Source organism: Anabrus simplex, chromosome 6, assembly GCF_040414725.1.
Source record: "Anabrus simplex isolate iqAnaSimp1 chromosome 6, ASM4041472v1, whole genome shotgun sequence".
NCBI lineage: Eukaryota > Metazoa > Arthropoda > Insecta > Orthoptera > Tettigoniidae > Anabrus > Anabrus simplex.
The window spans coordinates 137,183,763-137,201,753 of record NC_090270.1 but is presented as its reverse complement, the minus strand read 5'-3'; the positions used below and the strand labels follow the sequence as shown (position 1 = coordinate 137,201,753).

Genomic DNA, 17,991 nt, shown 5'->3' with positions numbered 1-17,991 from the left:
ATAAAATAATTAATAAAACCAAACTGAAACTAGCTACAAATTTAACTCCATTGAAACCCGTCAAACCAAAATATGGTAAATTCACGTTCACTAACCATAGTATTTATCCGATAACCATTTAATTAATGAAGCACGAAGTAAAAATAGCCTACACAACAAAAAGCACTAATCGTAATTTATTCTTTAATCACAACTCTATTAACATCACAGACAATAGTTACTCTGCATCAGGAATATACAGATTGAAATGCTCTACATGTAATTTTTCTTATGTTGGCCAAACTGGCCGCAGCTTCTCCACCAGATACGCCGAGCATTACAATGCTCAAAGACACATTAAATTCTCCGCAATGGCCAACCACATGAGGGACACAGGGCATAAATTCACCACTATAGAACAAGACCTCCATATCCTCAAAAGAGTCGATAGAAGTAAACTTATGACAGAACATGAAAATTTATTCATTTTCCTCGACCAGCATTTTAATAAAGATAAGAACCTAAATGACACTATTGATTAAAAAAAGGCCCCTTTTATGAACAGATTTTTATTCTATTACGAGAATCAACTCCCCTCACCAACAGATTCTTAAAAATCATCAACCTCACATCAATTAGCGTTCCCACCACCTCTACAGCTAGTACACTCCCCTCCCCTCCATTCTCCTCCCCTTTAGTACCTCTAATTCAAATGCAAGCAATAAACCCATAGCCACACCCACTGTAGCAACGCTCCCTCCAATGGCCTTACACCGATACAACACGCGCAGTAATACACTCTCCTCCTTCCCTCCCACTAATAGCAGCCCCCCTCCAAGTACTACAAACAAGCCAATAGTTACGTCACCGCAAACAGATCCCCCTCCAACACAAATCTTCAGCTATAACACACGTAGTAAAAAGTCTACTGTTGCAAATACTTCTAACTCATAACGTTACAAGTTATCTTCGTCATCATCAAATGGTAAGTGTACACGATTCTACTTCAATATTTTTAAAACATCTTTTCACACAATTAACTCTACGTTTCTTGTTTCCTTTTACAGATTCCACTATTATATGCCTTTTCGACTACAATTTCAGCAAACTCACATTTTTGCAACTTTTGAGCAATGCTTTAAATTTGAGATTGTCCATAGAAATCCAATTTAAAACTATTCTTCAACTTCCATTCTACAACTTCACCATATGCCTCTGACGTTCGTCTTTTATCTTCAAGATTATAATTAACTTTGGATCTCTCGACCAACCTTAAACTTTTATTCTCTCTTCTTTATTTTGAATATATACGATTTTTCGCCATCGTCTAATTGTAACCGCCAGACAGTCAACTTTATTTTCATAGCAATCTTACTACTTGTTGTATAACAGTCTGTTGTTTTATTCATTGTACTTATTATAGCAGCCTCCATGTTAATTTTGTTAATAGTTCCACCATTGTAACTCATCACATTGTATATTTTTAAACCATCATTGTTATTTTTAATGTTATTTTACTTCAAATCTCTTCAAGATGTTCAAAGTTCATTTCATTATTACATGTTAATTAGACGCTTATTTTCAATCTAAGGTCAAGACAATGGCTGATGATGCCTTCATACAAGGCGAAACATGTACCACTATTAGTTAACAAATCTATGTAAATCATCCAAGACTAGACTTTGTATTGATTAGGTGGTCTATTTAATAAATAACTTACTGTTATTATTCCAATCAAATATCATCAATACGGACCAAGAATGATATTTATTACATGTAACATACCACTTATTCGAGCAGCTCGTCTCCTTTCTCCCAAGTCTTCCCAGCCCGAACTTTGCAACATTTTTGTAATGCTACTCTTTTGTCGGAAATTGCCCAGAACAAATCAAGCTGCTTTCTTTGGATTTTTTCCAGTTCCTGAATCAAGTAATCCTGGTAAGGGTCCCATACACTGGAACCGTTCTCTAGTTGGGGTCTCACCACAGACAAATATGCTCTTTCCTTTACATCCTTACTACAACCCCTAAATACTCTCATAACCATGTGCAGAAATCTGTACCCTTTATTTACAATCATATTTATGTGATTGCCCCAATGAAGATCTTCCCTTTTATTAATACCTATGTATTTACAATGATCCCCAAAGGGAACTTTCACCCCATCAATGCAGTAATTAAAACTGAGAGGACTTTCCCTATTTGTGAAACTCACAACCTGACATTTTTCCCCGTTTATCATCATACCATTGCCTACTCTCCATCTCACAACATTATCAAGGTCATTTTGCAGTTGCTCACAATCTTGTAACTTATTTATTACTCTGTACAGAATAACATCATCTGCAAAAAGCCTTATTTCTGATTCCACTTCTTTACATGTATCATTGATATATATAAGGAAACATAAAGGTCCAATAATTCTGCCTTGAGGAATTCCCCTCTTAATTTGTACAGGGACAGATAAAGCTTCACCCACCGGTACTCTAATTCTCTGAGTTCTATTTTCTAGAAACAGAGCCACCCATTCAGTCACTCTTTTGTCAAGTCTTATTGTACTCATTTTTGCCAGTAGTCTCCCATGATCTACTTTATCAAATGCCTTAGATAAGTCAATCCCAATACAGTCCAATTGACCTCCTGAATGCAAGGATATCTGCTATATCTTGCTGGAATCCTACAAGTTGGGCTTCCTAAACCCAAACTGCCTTCTATCAAACCAGTTATTAATTTTGCGAACATGTCTTATATAATCAGAAAGAATGCTTTCCCAAAGCTTACATACAATGCTTGTCAAACTGACTGGCCTGTAATTTTCAGTTTTATGTCTATCATCCTTAACTTTATATACAGGGGCTACTATAGCAACTCTCCATTCATTTGGTAAAGTTCCTTCGTGCAATCAATAATCAAACAAGTACCGGTACTTCAGATATGGTACTATATCCCAACCCATTGTATTTAGTATATCCCCCAAAACCTTATCAATTCCAGCTGCTTTTTTAGTTTTCAACTTTTGTATCTTACTGTAAATGTCATTCCTGTCATAGGTAAATTTTAATACTTCTTTAGTATTAGTCACCTCCTCTATCTGGACATTATCCTTGTAACCAACAATCTTTACATACGGTACTGCTTACTGAATACTTCTGCCTTTTCAAGATCCTCGCATCCACACTCCCCGTGTTCATTAATTATTCCTGGAATGTCCTTCTTGGAACCTGTTTCTGCCTTAAAGTACCTATACATACTCTTCCATTTTTCACTAAAATTAGTGTGGCCACCAATTATGCTTGCCATCATGTTATCCTTAGCTGCCTTCTTTGCTAGATTCAATTTCCTAGTAAGTTACTTCAATTTCTCCTTACTTCCACAGCCATTTCTAACTTTATTTCTTTCCAATCTGCACCTCCTTCTTAGTCTCTTTACTTCCCTGTTATAATATAGTGGATCTTTACCATTTCTTACCACCAGGTACAAACCTATTTTCATATTCCTCAACAATTGCTTTAAACCCATCCCAGAGTCTGTTTACATTATTATTTACCGTTTTCCACCGATCATAGTTACTTATTAAAAACTCCCTCATACCTGTTTTATCAGCCATATGGTACTGCCTAACAGTCCTAATTTTCATCTCCTCCTTTCTTTCACATTTATTTTCAATTAACAAAAAAAAACAGCTTCGTGATCACCTATACCATCTATTATTTCAGTTTCTCTATAGAGCTCTCTATCGAGCTCATCTGGTTTTACCAGCACCACATCCAGAAAATTCTTCCGTCTAGTTGGTTCCATCACTTTCTGAATCAGGTGCCCTTCCCATATTAACTTATTCGCCATTTGTTGGTCATGCTTCCTGTCGTTCGCATTACCTTCCCAATTGACATTTGGTAAATTGAGATCACCTGCTACAATCACTTTTCTTTCCTTATCGTTTCCCACATAGCTGATTATCTTATCAAATAATTATGAATCAGCATCTGCACTACACTTTCCTGGTCCGTACACTCCAAAGACATCAAGTTGCCTATTATCCTTAGAAATGAGCCTTACCCCTAGAATTTCGTGCTTGTCACTTTAACTTTTTCGTAGCTTACAAATTCTTCTTTCACCAGAATGAATACTCCCCCTCCTACCATTCCTATCCTATCTCTACAATACACTCTCCAGTTCCGTGAGAAAATTTCTGCATCATTTCTCAGCCATGATTCAACTCCTATTACAATATCTGGTAAGTATATATCTATTAAATTACTTAATTCTATTCCTTTCTTTACAATACTTCTACAGTTCAGCACTAACAGTTTTATGACATCCCTACTTGATTTCCAGTTCCCTGTTCCCTTAACACCGCTCCATGTTTTTACATTATTTGGATAATAAATTATTACTGTAAGTTTCCAGAAACCTCCATGTGTATCAGAATGATAGTGGATTATACCCAATATACAAATATTACAGGGTTTTCCACAGTTTTCTACTACACAGATTTTGAAGTTAGATGTATTCACAATACATATTTGAGGTTATACACATGTGCAATATATATTTACAGAATATAGTCATGCTAAGCATTTAATAAAAGATAATTAGAATATATTAACAATAATAATTGAAGGTTTTACAAGAGGTAGGTTATATGTAGGATGGCGTACATACTAATTATCCCCACTAAAACCTTCAATATCTGTCCTGTACATTCTTTACTCTAGGTCTTAATTATATCTAGGTGTCCTTATATCTAAGTCCTCGTCTCTCTTTGTTCTCAGTTTTTAACTACACACAGACACCCTCAGTCACACAGTCCTCTTTTTGCCCCTGTCGCAGTCCACAGGGGGTAGCCAGGCAGTTTGATCAGGGCTCACCACCTTCCCATGGGAATCCACTGGGTCCGGTCGACAGTGTCTTTGTTCCCGGTGGTGATGATCCACAAGTCTTCGCATGGCATTCGAAGCTCCACTGGCTTTCCCTTTGTTTGCACCTTTGCGTTCTCTCAGGGCCCACGCGTCTTTATAGTCCATGGATGGGATGCATGGGACAGGTCCCCCACGTCTCTGACTTGGGTCTGTTGAGTCTCCTCATTTTCCGGGTTGCTGAACTCTATGTTCTTATCGACACATGGCTTCGTGCCGGGATTAGTGTCCTGGTCAGGTGGCACCCTCATTTGTTGGTTGTCGGTTCGGACCCCATTGGTTTTCCTTCTCCTAGAGGGAGTCACACTGGCCGTGTCACTGCCATCGCTGCCTCCATCTCCTGGGACATCATCTGAGACTCCTTGTAGTTCTGTTTCACACCAAACATCCTCCCTGAGCAGATCTCGGCGCCACAGAGCTTAATACAGTTGTCGGCCGTCTTGCGCTTGGTGTCATCACGGTCCGTCCACTGTCGCGTCGCCTGGTCGTTTGGTATCGGCGTCGAATACCAGTGCCGTTCTATCAGTGCGCTGAGTCCTCTCCTGCAGCTGGACTCGGCAGTTGGCTCTCGGTTGGTGGAGAAAGTTGTGCCCGTTGAATTCTCCCGTAACGTCCTTGCAGGTCGAACACAGCTGGGGGCTGCGTCATACTTCCACCTCCTGCCACTTAGTCTGGCGATCGGGTATTCAGCTCCCTTTTCTGACATCAGTCCTGTCACAAACTGGGCCCGGCATGTCCTCCAGGAAGTGATCCCGTCATCATGTGGAGTTGCCACCTTCACGATGCAAGAGCCGCCATCACTGCTTGTAGGCTTAACTCGTATCTTCACAGCCATCATACTTTCACGTAGGGCACTCGCTTCCTCCGCTGGGCCTTGAACTACGGACTCCATAACCGCAAACATCACATCGGACCGCTTCCCGTCCGGTTTGTTGTCATCCTGCATGACGTCAGTGATCACCTTGGTTTTGAGAGAGCGCATTTCATTGTCCACTGACTGGGCCAACTGTGCCTTAATTATTCCGTCAAGTTTTTTGGACTGGGCCTGAATCAAGGAAATTAATTGTTCAAACATCGCCACAGTCCTCTGTTCGTTCCTCATTTTCAAGTAAAATATAGATAGAATCCAACAGTCCTGCCACGGTCACCAGTTTATCGTTCTCAATACAATTTTATTTTGGTGTAAATAAACATCACATGAGATATGCTCACTTCCTTGCAGAAAACCAATTATAATCAAAATCTTCCGGGCTATTCTGCCGTGGTCCACTCTTCTCATTTCTGCCATGTGTTTTGAGTACTGCTGCGGTAGTCATCCTCTGTGCCATCATCTAAGTACTCTCTCCTGTATCCTGCTGGCGACTGCAATGGATGCTGGGGAGGCAACTGTATTTATATCTAAACGTGCAGGCTCCGATTGGTTCGCGCGCGCAGTCTGTCGTCTGATTGAATATCTGAGTGCACAACCTCCAGTTGGGTCATGCCGAGCAGTCTGTTATTTGACTGGATCTCGGAGTGCACAACTTCCGATTGGGTTGCGCCGAGCAGTCGGTCATCTGGTTGGTTGACTGTGATATCCCTGATCTTAGTTGGCTTTGGCCGTAAATTATATAAGGGGGTGTACCATGCCTTGCTGAGCTTCAGTCCTTCTACCTTTCTATTAAAGTTATCCGGATGTTTGTGTATTTCAATAGCGTCCCTGTAGAGGCGGGTGTGGAAGTGGGATGTTGTGGCCAGTATATCAGTATCCTCGTAACGGATCTCATGATTTCTGTTAAGTAGTGCATGCTCCGCTAATGTTGACTTGTCATATTGCCCCAAGTGACAGTTCCTTTTGTGCTCTGTCAGGCGAGTCCTGACACTTCTGCCAGTCGTGCCAATATAAACAGCACCATTCTACATGGTATCCTATAGACTCCAGTAGATGTTAGAGGTCACATGGATCTTTGGCAGAATGTAATAGGATACATCCAAACATAAAAGAAACAATCGATCGACCGGCCTCTTGGTTGGAGTAGATCAAATTCGAATATTCTATAACATATACACAAACCACAGTGACACAATCTACAAAATTCCTAATGTTTCTACATGTATCTGGATAATAAATCATTACTGTAAGTTTCCAGAAACCTCCATATGTATCGCAATGATCGTAGATTATACCCAATGTATGAATATTACTAAGTTTTCCACAGTTTTCGACTACACAGATTTTGAAGTTAGATGTATTCACAATACGTATTTGAGGTTATGCAAATCACAATACATACAGAATATAGTCGTACTTAGTATTTAACAAAAGAATTAGAATATATTAACAATAGTAATTGAAGGTTTTACAAGAGTTAAGTTATGTATAGGATGGTGTACATACGACACCCCTAAGAACAATAATTTTCCCACCTGAAGAAATGGAATGTCATTAGCTATGACATATTTTAGAAGACGATTCACACACACATTAATAAGTGACTATTTGCCATTGGGACTTTATCCCATATTGAGCCATGCTAATCAAATATCGTCAGCTGCATTGGAATTTAATTTTAAACCAGACACCAAACTCTCATTTAAATTTAGAGTAATTTTGAATGCAATGTGCACTGTTAACTTGCTGGGTAGAAAAACAGCAGCTATTCCTGTCCACAAAGTACAGCTGACCAGGAAGACATCTGACTGTGCATGCGTGCCTATCCCCTTCCCCTCCCATATCGTGCCACCTGCTCAGCACTCTCATGGTTCAGGCAGCCTTGAGGTACTAGTGAGTGCATTCACCAATCAGAATGATACATTTTTCTTTAATAATTTAAAAATATAGGCAAGAAATTTTTATACTTTCAATGACACACTGCAAATCTACAGGTCAAGAGCTTTCGTCAGAATGTGCTTTACAATGTCAATCGGTTCAGCCATTCTGTCAAATTTGCAGTTACAAAAATCAGCCTAGTGTTCTCACCATCTGTGATGAGGCATACAGCCAGACATTGTCCTCCCGCAACTCAGGCTCTCTGTAGCAGAAACCACACCCCTCAATCCTCCATCCAGCAGTCGACCCTTGGCCCGAACCTAGCGAGGTTTGTTCCCCTCATATAGTTTCCACTTGGCATTCCCAAGTTCACAGCCATGAGTTTCCCCCAGGTGGGTTTGCTCTGTTCCCAACCCGCGGCTTGTCCAGGCTACATAGAGCAAAGTGATGTGTTGGTTCCAGCACCCTGCAGTGAGACTTTACCTCAATCACCAGCACCACTTCACCTGAACCATTTTATCACCCATGTGAAGGAACCATGGATGCCTCTCTAGCATGTGTGGGCGAGGCTTCCACTTCCAAGCTTTGGTTAGGGCTAGTAACAATCACAATGTCTCAAGATTTTTTCTGGCAATACATGTTTTTGGTCCATGAGAGGTATTTTATTTCCCTCAGACCCTCCAGGAAAGTCTGGCGAGCTCCCCTATCCGCCACCTGGGATGCGCCTGATAGGGGAACAGGTAAAGAAAACCTCCATGAGTATCTGTCCCCTTAGAGGATCCATTGAGTATAATTCCATGTACTTGTATTATTTATTTTAACATTACCTCAAGGCATCAGCCAGGCATTTCTCAAGACTTCACTATGTTTGCAGACACCAAAGATATCTTCATGCAAAGGTTTCTAGCTCACTGTGGCGATGGTAACAGTGGTTTCCTTCTTGGAACTTACCTGGTAATGCCTAAACTGGATGTATGAAAGCAATGGTGTTGAATGAATCCCTCCATTTACTGTTAGATAATTCTTCAAAATTTGTCACCCAACTGGTGGTTGCCAAATATTCCTTATGTTAACTCCTTTGCCTTTATGAAGAAAAGATCACGTTTCATATTCCCTCATGTGTAAGTCATCTCAACTGCTGGGCACTTATGGGATTTAATTGAACTGTTTTCTGAATGGGTCTAGTTTGTGCAAACCTTTGATTTCAGCATTATTGTTGCACGTGTGGACTACATGAATGTTGTTAGAGCTGATAAGGAATGGCATACATTAATATGTTGGAGGCAGGCACAGTTTCTCCATAAGGGCTGCAGGGCTGCAGCCCCTCCCAGTGTTCGGCAAAGGCGAACAAAAATATAATTGCATATCCAAAATGTTTACTTCCTTTGAAGTATTTAAACTGGTATAAGTCATTCTAAATCTGCCAGGGCTAGAAAGACTGAGTGCAGTAGCACTTCAAAGAGTATGTGACACACTGTCCTAGCAAGCCGCAAGACTGGATTCCCACTGTTTGGGCTGTGCCCTACCTGCATGCTGTGCATTTCACTCTGCGCAAGGAGGAAGTGGAAAGGGTGTCGGGCGCGTCAGCGTGGCAGCCGGACTGCAGCCTGATCAGCCCCCAGCCAAGCGGTTGCCGTATTTTTGAAGAGCAAATAGTGTGGTGTGTTTGTTGTGCCTTCCAACAATCACTATTTTTAAAGTGTCAATTATTTTAAACTGTATAGTGTGCATTTACCAGTTTCATTGCCTCAAGGAGACTGTTAATTGTAGTTAAAATATTATGAATAGGTGTGGCAAAGAATAGTGTCAGGTATTTACAAGGCATTTCATTTTCACAATTAACGCTTGCTGAGAAGAATGAGATGAAGAATGCCATCGTCCTACACCCGATTTGTTTATGTGTCAACCACCATCAAGTAGACAACAAACTTAGATGAGAAAATTTAATTTTTCATTGTGTAATACGTGGAAGTGGTTAACTGGTTGCGAAGAGAGACATGCTCTGTTTTGATCTCTGTGTTTGTTGTTTGGAGGTGATGTAACTTGGACAAAAACTGGAGTGGTGGATTTGAAGCATTTAGGTGAAAAGGCTGAGAAATATGAACAATCAACTAAACACCTCAAGAACAAGGTTGACTTAGCTATGCTAGGAGCAATGAATATTGCTTCATAACTAGGCAAGACCTACAGACAAGAAACAAACAGATATAATGAGAAAGTGCGTCAAAACCGAGAAATACTCTAGCAAATAATTGACTGTACTTATAAAATTCTGTGGTAAATGTGAACTTTCACTAAGAGGCCATGACAAGAGTGATTATTCATCAAATCCTGGCATTTCCCGAAGATTATTAGAATTTGCTGGGAAGTTAGATGATTTTCTCAAAGCCCATTTATTGAAGTCCACTGTCTTTAGGAGAACATCTAGTATCCAGAATGAGCTTCTAGAATGTATTCTTGGGGTGTGTAAAGAAGAAATACGAAGTGAAATTAAATGAACAAAATATTTAGCTGTAATGTCAGATGATACAACGGATGTTTCTGAACAATCAACAGGTTATTGTTTTCGGGTATGAAGTAGAAGGTGCTGTGTACAAGAGATTCTGGGGATTCTTTAATCCTGAAACTCAGAATACAGTAGGACTTGCACAGTGTATTTTAGAGCAGTTAGAGATTGTTCTGAATGACAAAACTGATAAACTTATCGCACAAACATACGATGGGGTGGCAGTAATGAGTGGTGATAAAGGTGGTGTACAGACAATAATTAACGTGAATCACAATGTGTCGACCAACACACCGGATACGTCGCAGGGTGGTGGCAACTATATCGGAGGAGTTGCTGGCAAGGAAGAACGGTCCTACACGCCCCTTGCAACAGGCGGTCGTCAGCCACCCTCAACCCAGTCTGGGTGCAACGCTTTCAACATATTGGGCCACATTTGACCCGACACAGCCAGACTATCCGGACAATAGGCAGCAACATACTCCTACTGCTCCTATCATACGCGAGGACTGGTATCTAACCAGAGACTCCAGTCCATGGGACGTTTTTGATGACTTGGATGACGATCGCCGTCCGTCCCCGCAGGACGGAGAAGGGCTTGACGATTCCACTCCTCAGCCCGAGGCCGATGGCCAGGACTACGCCGATGATGATGACTACAATGACTGGGAAAATGGTGGCAGCTTCTACCGGCCACCTCGGCAGCCCCTGCTGCCTCCAGATCCGGCCTTCCCGCAGCTGCTACCTCTACCGGACTTCCAGCCTTCCAGACAACGTCCTACCACCTACCGGTCTGCCGCAGTTCCCACAGCAGCGCAGATGCCTTACCAGGATACTCCTATGGGCCGTTTTGCTGAGCAGATTCTACAGGACGGTGTCAGCCTGCCTAAGCCCGCGTCGGCCCCTCATCGGTTTGTGCCTACACGTCCATCCCCGCTAATGGACCAAGTGATAGCCGACCTAGTGCGCCATAACATACTTGTGGAAGCGGAGATAACGGATGCCCATCCTCTGTTCTTAGTGTCGAAGCCGGACGGATCAGCCCGTCTCATACATGACTTAAGTGCGTGGACACCTCATTACACGATTCCCCGGTTTTCTTTGGCCAATCCAGCCAAAGCACTCCGGGCCATACCGCCTCACTCACAATTGATCAAGACAGATCTTAAATCGGGCTTCTACCAGTTACCACTGCGCCCCAACCACAGACATTTCTATGGGGTTTATTATAAAGGACGGAAACTTGCTTTCACTAGGCTCCCTATGGGGCACACATTAGCACCTTCTGTGATGCAGCGATGGGCGCTTGCCGTTACAGACATTCTGTGTGATCAGTTTGGTATTAGTGCAATTTGTTACTTGGATGATTGGTTACTCTACGGACCAACCATACTGGTTGAAGACATTCTACTTTACCTTGATCTAGTGCTCGGTATTACGGTCAATACCGCTAAATCAGTTCTCGAGCCTACTACCTCCCTAATTTATTTAGGGGTTTTAATAGATACCAACCGGCAGCAGCTACAGCTTACACCTGAAGTCCAACGGCGTGTGGTATCCTACATAGATCTGTTGCCACGTCTTCAGTCCTCGGATTTGGCCCGTGTCGCGGGATATTTGGCATGGGTGGCGTATGTTCTTGCTCTTCCTCTTTTTCCCATTCACCACATCTTGTCCCGAGAATGGTACTGGCCAGCCCGAGTGTTCAACAGCCTTGTCCTTGCTACCCCACGCACCGTGGGCCCGGTGCGCCACACCATCCAAGTCTACGTGGACGCCACGCCTCATAGCGTGGCCTATGTATCACCTACCCTCAATACGGCCTGGGCTCAGGCTTTTCGTCAAGCAACCCGAATCAACGCAGCAGAAACCGCAGCCGCGATCCTTGGTGCCAGTGCCGTCCTCCAAGAGATAGAGACTCAAAACCTGTTATGTGATAATTTAGAGATATTCACTGACTCCACAGTGGCCATGTATACTCTCCGGTCTGGCCGGGGACCTTTATTGTATAGCTACACATCTCTGTTACCCATGTATGTACAACTTGTAAATAAAGCAGCACGGAGAGGCATTCGCCTCTCGTGGCTGCGGGTCGGCACCCAGCACAATCTGGCTGACGGTCCCTCGCGCGAAGTGCTTTTATCCTTACACGCGCTGGCTTAGATTCTATATAAGCCAGGCGCACACGAAGGGAGCGTCAGTCTGGTTCTGCAGGTGCTGACGACCGGCAGTCACAACTTTTCTTCAGCAGTCTAGCCGTGATACCAGCATTTTTTTCCAAATCGCCTTCACGGTTATCCGTGTTGGACGGCATTACCAAAATGATCTCTTGTGGATATAATACCAAGTGCAATTTTAATAGCCGACTTGTTATCACAGTCTGCGAAAATAAAGTCTCTTCAAGAGTGTTTCCAGGAACTTCAAAATAACAGGAATCAAGCAACTGTACAAGCAACAACAGGGCTTTTACTCATGATAAATGATCATGATTTCAATTTCTGGCTTACATTTTTCTGCCACATCATGCCTCATGGCATAACGTACAGCCAGCTAAAACAACGTTTTGTTAACTCATTGAGTATTCGAAACCGACTTTCAACCTATTAGGTTGTGTTACGTACATTTAGTACGTGTTGAAGAGATGTTAAGTACAGAACAAAAATGGCCAACCAGACACCAGTGGGATATGAACCCACAACCTCCCGATTTCGCGTTGGTTGCTCTACCAATTGAGCTATGGTGGCCTAGGCCATCTTTGTTCTGTTTGAAAGGATCTGAACTACAGGTCTGGTACTACTACCATCACACTGCAGAGTGCGTTTAAGTTGCCCGTTGAGGGCCAATTCAATGAATATTGAATTTTCACATCTCTTCAACACATATAAATGTACGTAACATGACCTAATAGGTTGAAAGTCGGTTTCGATTACAATGCGGTCGTGAAAATTCAATATTCATTCATTGAGTATTCATCAGGTAGTGAATGAATTTCTCCACGCTGTTAATATAGAGAGAAATAAGGTCCCTTTATTAGTCGATCAACCTGAAGAAAACCCTCCTCCAGTGAGGAATAGGAAAGGAAACAATGAGAACATAGTTGTAAAAGAGGAGTGTGACACTATTTCCCATCAGGCAAAAGAAAGATTTGCTTTGCTTTAACTAAGCATTTGTCCGCTGCGAAGTTGTCCAGTACTTCTCTTTTTGAAGAATCCGCTGACTCCCACAACTTTCCATCCAGTGAGCTCAATGTCATTATTTAAGCCTACCTGTTCTCGTGCAAAGAGCGACTGGTGACTGAACTATCTGGTTTATATCAAAGACAGGAGTTACGAAGTCTTCCATACTTATGAAGATGTATGAGACAATGTCGAGTACTGGAGTTAGTGAATGCTGCACAGAAGTATTCACTCTGCTCTGAATAATACTGACCACACCCATGAAAATGACCGAACTCTACTTTAAAACGAGTGAAAACGTTTATAAGGAGTACAATGTCAGAAGAACGTCTTTCAGCATTGGCAACGATTAGTGTAGAAAAGAATCTGATGGACAGTATTATCAATTTCAACAATATAGTGATTGACAAATTTGCTTCTTGTAAAGAAAAGAGAATGGATTTTGTGTATAAGTAAATGTGAAAGTGAAAAAAGAAACTGCGTTGTTAAATTAAGTGTATATTATTTCTGTGCATTAAATATGAAGGGCGTACTATATTGTTTTACACTTTATTTTTTGTACGTCCGGGTATGGTTCACATTTCACTTTTGAAGGTGGTGACGTGTAACTAGTGTCTTGTTCTACCGTTTGGTAGCAGCACATGCACAGGGGCCAACGAATGCACTCGTCATAGCCATTTCATAACAACACTGTCAGCGTAGGAGCAGACACATGGAAAGTAACCGTCAGGGACAGCGCTATACGACTTGGTTCCTATGGAAAGAAGGTGTGACCACTGCAGAAATTCATTGGCACTTGGTGGCAGTCTGTGGAGAACATGAGCCATCGCAGAAAACAGTTTACAACTGGGTGGAAGGTTAGAAAACGGGGCGCACATCGGTGGACAAGGAAACAAGTTCTGGAAAGAATGTGACAGTGTCTACACCAGCCAACACGCCCGGGTCGAACAGGCCATCCAAGGAAACAAATGCATCACATTTATGGAAATGGAGGCAGCCATGGGAATTGGCTGAAACAACCCGCAGTGTATCGTGCACAGCCACTTACAGTTGGGGGAGGTGTCATCCCCATGGGTGCCTAGACTCTTGTCTGCAGACAAAAATCAGAGGAGTGTGGACGTGTGCAGAGAACTTTTGCAATGCCATGATCATGTTGACATTGTCACATTCCTTCCAGAACTGGTTCCTTTGTCCACCGATGTGCACCCTGTTTTCCAACCTTCCACCCAGTTGTAAACCGTTTTCTGTGGTGGCGCATGTTCTCCACAGACTGCCACCAAGCGCCAATGAATTTCTGCAGTGGTCATGCCTTCTTTCCATAGGAACCAAGTCGTATAGCGCTGTCCATGATGGTTACTTTCCATGTTGTTTGCTCCTACGCTGACAGTGTTGTTATGAAATGGTTATGACGAGTGCATTCATTGGCCCCTGTGCGTGTGCTGCTACCAAACAGTGGAACAAGACACTAGTTACACGTCACCACCTTCAAAAGTGAAATGTGAACCACACCCGGGCGTCCAAAAAATAAAGTGTTAAACAATATAGTACACCCCTCATCATGTTACAATTTATTGCAGACTTCAAAACTAGAAATCGGTAGTGTTTGATTCATCGAAAGTTTAATAAATAATAAGGATAATTTAAATGTGTTCTTTAGATTAATCATATTGTAAAGTTAACTGCAGCCCTACCGAAAGAAAAATCCATGAGCCGCCACTGGTTGGAGGTATGCTTTCAAGGTAGCTCTGAAAAGTTGAGACCCTTTGTATATACCATATACTGTACTTTATAACAATGAACTGACCGACAGTTGCATTGGAAATGGAATTCTTGAGAATAGGTTATAAACTAGAAGGGATTAAATCATAAATAGTGAATTGATATCAATCAATTATATATTATTTCCTCTCTGAAGATGAAGCCAAAGCTAGATTAAGATTCCTGTGAATATGTTAATTTAAAACAAGAGTTGAATATTATCATAACTATTTCCTAAGTTGTAGCCTAAACAAGACAACTGATTGGTTACTAATTAGAAGGAAAAAGGAAGAACAAAATTATAGGTTTTACATCTTACTAACACTACTTTTACAGTTTTCAAAATTGCCATGGTGCCAAATTTTGTCTTTCAGGAGTTCTTTCTCATAGGTACTGATAAATCTGCTGACACGAGGCTGACGTATTTAAGCATCTTCTGATACCAATGGAGTGAGCTAGAATCAAGCCTGCCAGTTTGGGCTTAGCCACATGGGCCATTCACCCAGTAGTAGTAGTAGTAGTAGTTGTTACCTACTGCACAAAAACAAAATATAGATAATAATTTAAATGAAAATTTGAATGAAGGAAATCTGTTAATTAAGTTGGCCAACCAATATGTAAAAAGAAAGAAGAGGATAAATAGATAACATCAACTATAGTTTCTCGTCCCGTACCCCTCCCTTCCTCTCAGGCAGTCAAGGCTACATGTGAAAGCCCTCCCTTATCCACTAGTAGCCTCAGGTTGCCGAAACTATAGGTAATAAGTGTTTGGCTAGCGAGTGGGTAGGCTTCCTCCGCTCTGACAATATCCGTAAGTTTAGTTGCATTCATACACAGTATTTTTGCACTTATTTTAGTCTGTTTAACATAGTTTCATCTTATTTTAGAATAAGAGCAAATACTAGCCACAAATTCAAGACATTGGGGAAGTTCAATCCGCTCTGTCAAAATTCCAGCCCAACACCAACATATCATCATTCCATCCGATCAGATATAATCAATTACGTATTTAGATATTAAGAAGTCAAATAATTCAATGGTAAATCAGTTCATTCTAGAAAGTGTTCTAACAACAACAAGGCAAAGATTTTAACTTTGCCAATATATTAATTGACTTTTCAGTATGCTTAAGTGGGCTATAACAGTAAACATTTGCAGAACAAACAGTAGCAAAAAAAAAATTATCTTTGGCTGATTTTTCCAAGGAAACCAGCTGATGTTTTAATACATGTTTTAAAGAGTAATATAATATATAAATAATCAGCTGAACTTTTTATAAGTGATTTAAAGTGTTCTATTACATAACAAACAATATCAAGAAATGTTTATTGTGTGTGTATGTGTTAATGTTATATATTTGATGATGTTTTATGTATGAATGATGTTAGATCTTAAATATGGGGAATCTTGCTTTATGAGGTAGAAAATGCTGATGAAGGGAACTGGGGTGAAATAATTGTAAAAATTGTACAAAATTAGGAACTTGATAATAAATTGACAGGGCGGACCAAACCATCACCCGTAGTATATTTAAATGAACTTCGTCAATGCGAACCAACTAAGGACCGAAAATGGTCAAATTTACAAGTAATCATTATGAGTCCGTATTGAAATTTAATGTACTTCTTAAAATTACAAATTATTTATTTGATCAACCACCTATTCAATACATAAAAATCTTTATAATTAGAATTTAATCCTTGTTACAATAGTTTGAATGGGACATGTTTTGCCTGTTTTACAGGCATCATCAGCCATCATAACACCTCAAAGTTAGAACAGGATCCTGATGTTGTTCAAAATGTATTATTGGATTTAAAAATGAAAGTGATGATGTTTGCAGATGACCTGTTAGTCTGGGGAGAAAAGGAAGAGGATATCTAGGAACAGTTAGATGCTTGGGTAGATGAAGTGGAACAATATGGAATGAAATTTAATGCCCAAAAGAGCGAGATAGTGATCACAACTAGAAAGAAGGAGAGACCTACGAGAGGGATAATGCTTGGAGGGGAACAGCTTAGGAAGGTAGAGAGTTTCAAGTACTTAGGAAATATCATAGAGGAAAGTGGAAGAAATTATAAGGAAATAATCGAGCGTGGAAGACAAGCAGGAGCATTCCTGAAAAGTTTCAGAAGCCTGGTTTGGAGCAAGGATGTCCCTCAGAGAAGCAAAAGGGTGATATACAGGATGTACTATATACCTATTGTGACGTATGCAGCTGAGTCCTTGGCAATGAGGCAGACAGCCATGAATAGAATACAGGCAAGTGAAATTAAACTTCTGAGAAGCAGGATAAGATGAGAAATGAGAAGGTTCAAGATATAATAAAAGAAGAGCCACTACAAAATAGGATAGAGGCATCTAAACTTAGATGGTATGGACACATGAAGAGAATGACAGAGGATAGGATACCGAGGAGGATGCACGAAATGGAGATAACAGGTAAACGGTCAAGAGAAAGACCAAGAGATAGGTAGATAAAAGGAGTGGAAGAGTGTGTACAGAGAAGAGGAGAGGACTGGGCAAGAGTGAGTAGGGAGAAGTGGTGGGAAGACAAGAGGAGATGGAGAGGCTTATGTTCCAAGCAGACCCGGCCAACAGCTGGAAAATGAGGTTGATGATGATCAACATTTATAATCTTAAAAACTAATTACAAGTCCTTATATTGGAATTGAAAATAGTTGTGGCAGTTTAAAAAGACCAATAAGACCAATAGCTTGACTGGAATTGTAGATTGACTAGATCTAAACACATTGAATGAATATGGTTGTTAATAAATTTAAATATCTTGGAGAGATTATAACTTGGAACTTAAAAGAGAAAATATCTGTTGAAAATAGAATTACCAAATTAAAACAAGCACAACACATTACTTGGCCAACCTACAAGAAGAAATCTCTCTCGATAA

The 17,991-nt window shown here is 40.9% G+C and overlaps 1 protein-coding gene across 5 annotated transcripts in view; it reads left to right on the top strand.

Annotated features, from left to right (window-relative positions):
• Nucleotides 1-17,991, top strand: part of LOC136876198 (galactosylgalactosylxylosylprotein 3-beta-glucuronosyltransferase P) — a 160,220-nt gene that overhangs the window by 58,200 nt on the left and 84,029 nt on the right. The window contains exon 1 of one of the 5 annotated variants that reach the window (XM_067149942.2): nucleotides 879-964. The exons of the other annotated variants lie outside the window; for them this stretch is intronic. The gene's annotated coding sequence lies outside the window, so the exon portion shown is untranslated. Of the gene's footprint in view, nucleotides 1-878; nucleotides 965-17,991 lie in introns of those variants that run through there. 5 annotated transcript variants of the gene reach the window in all.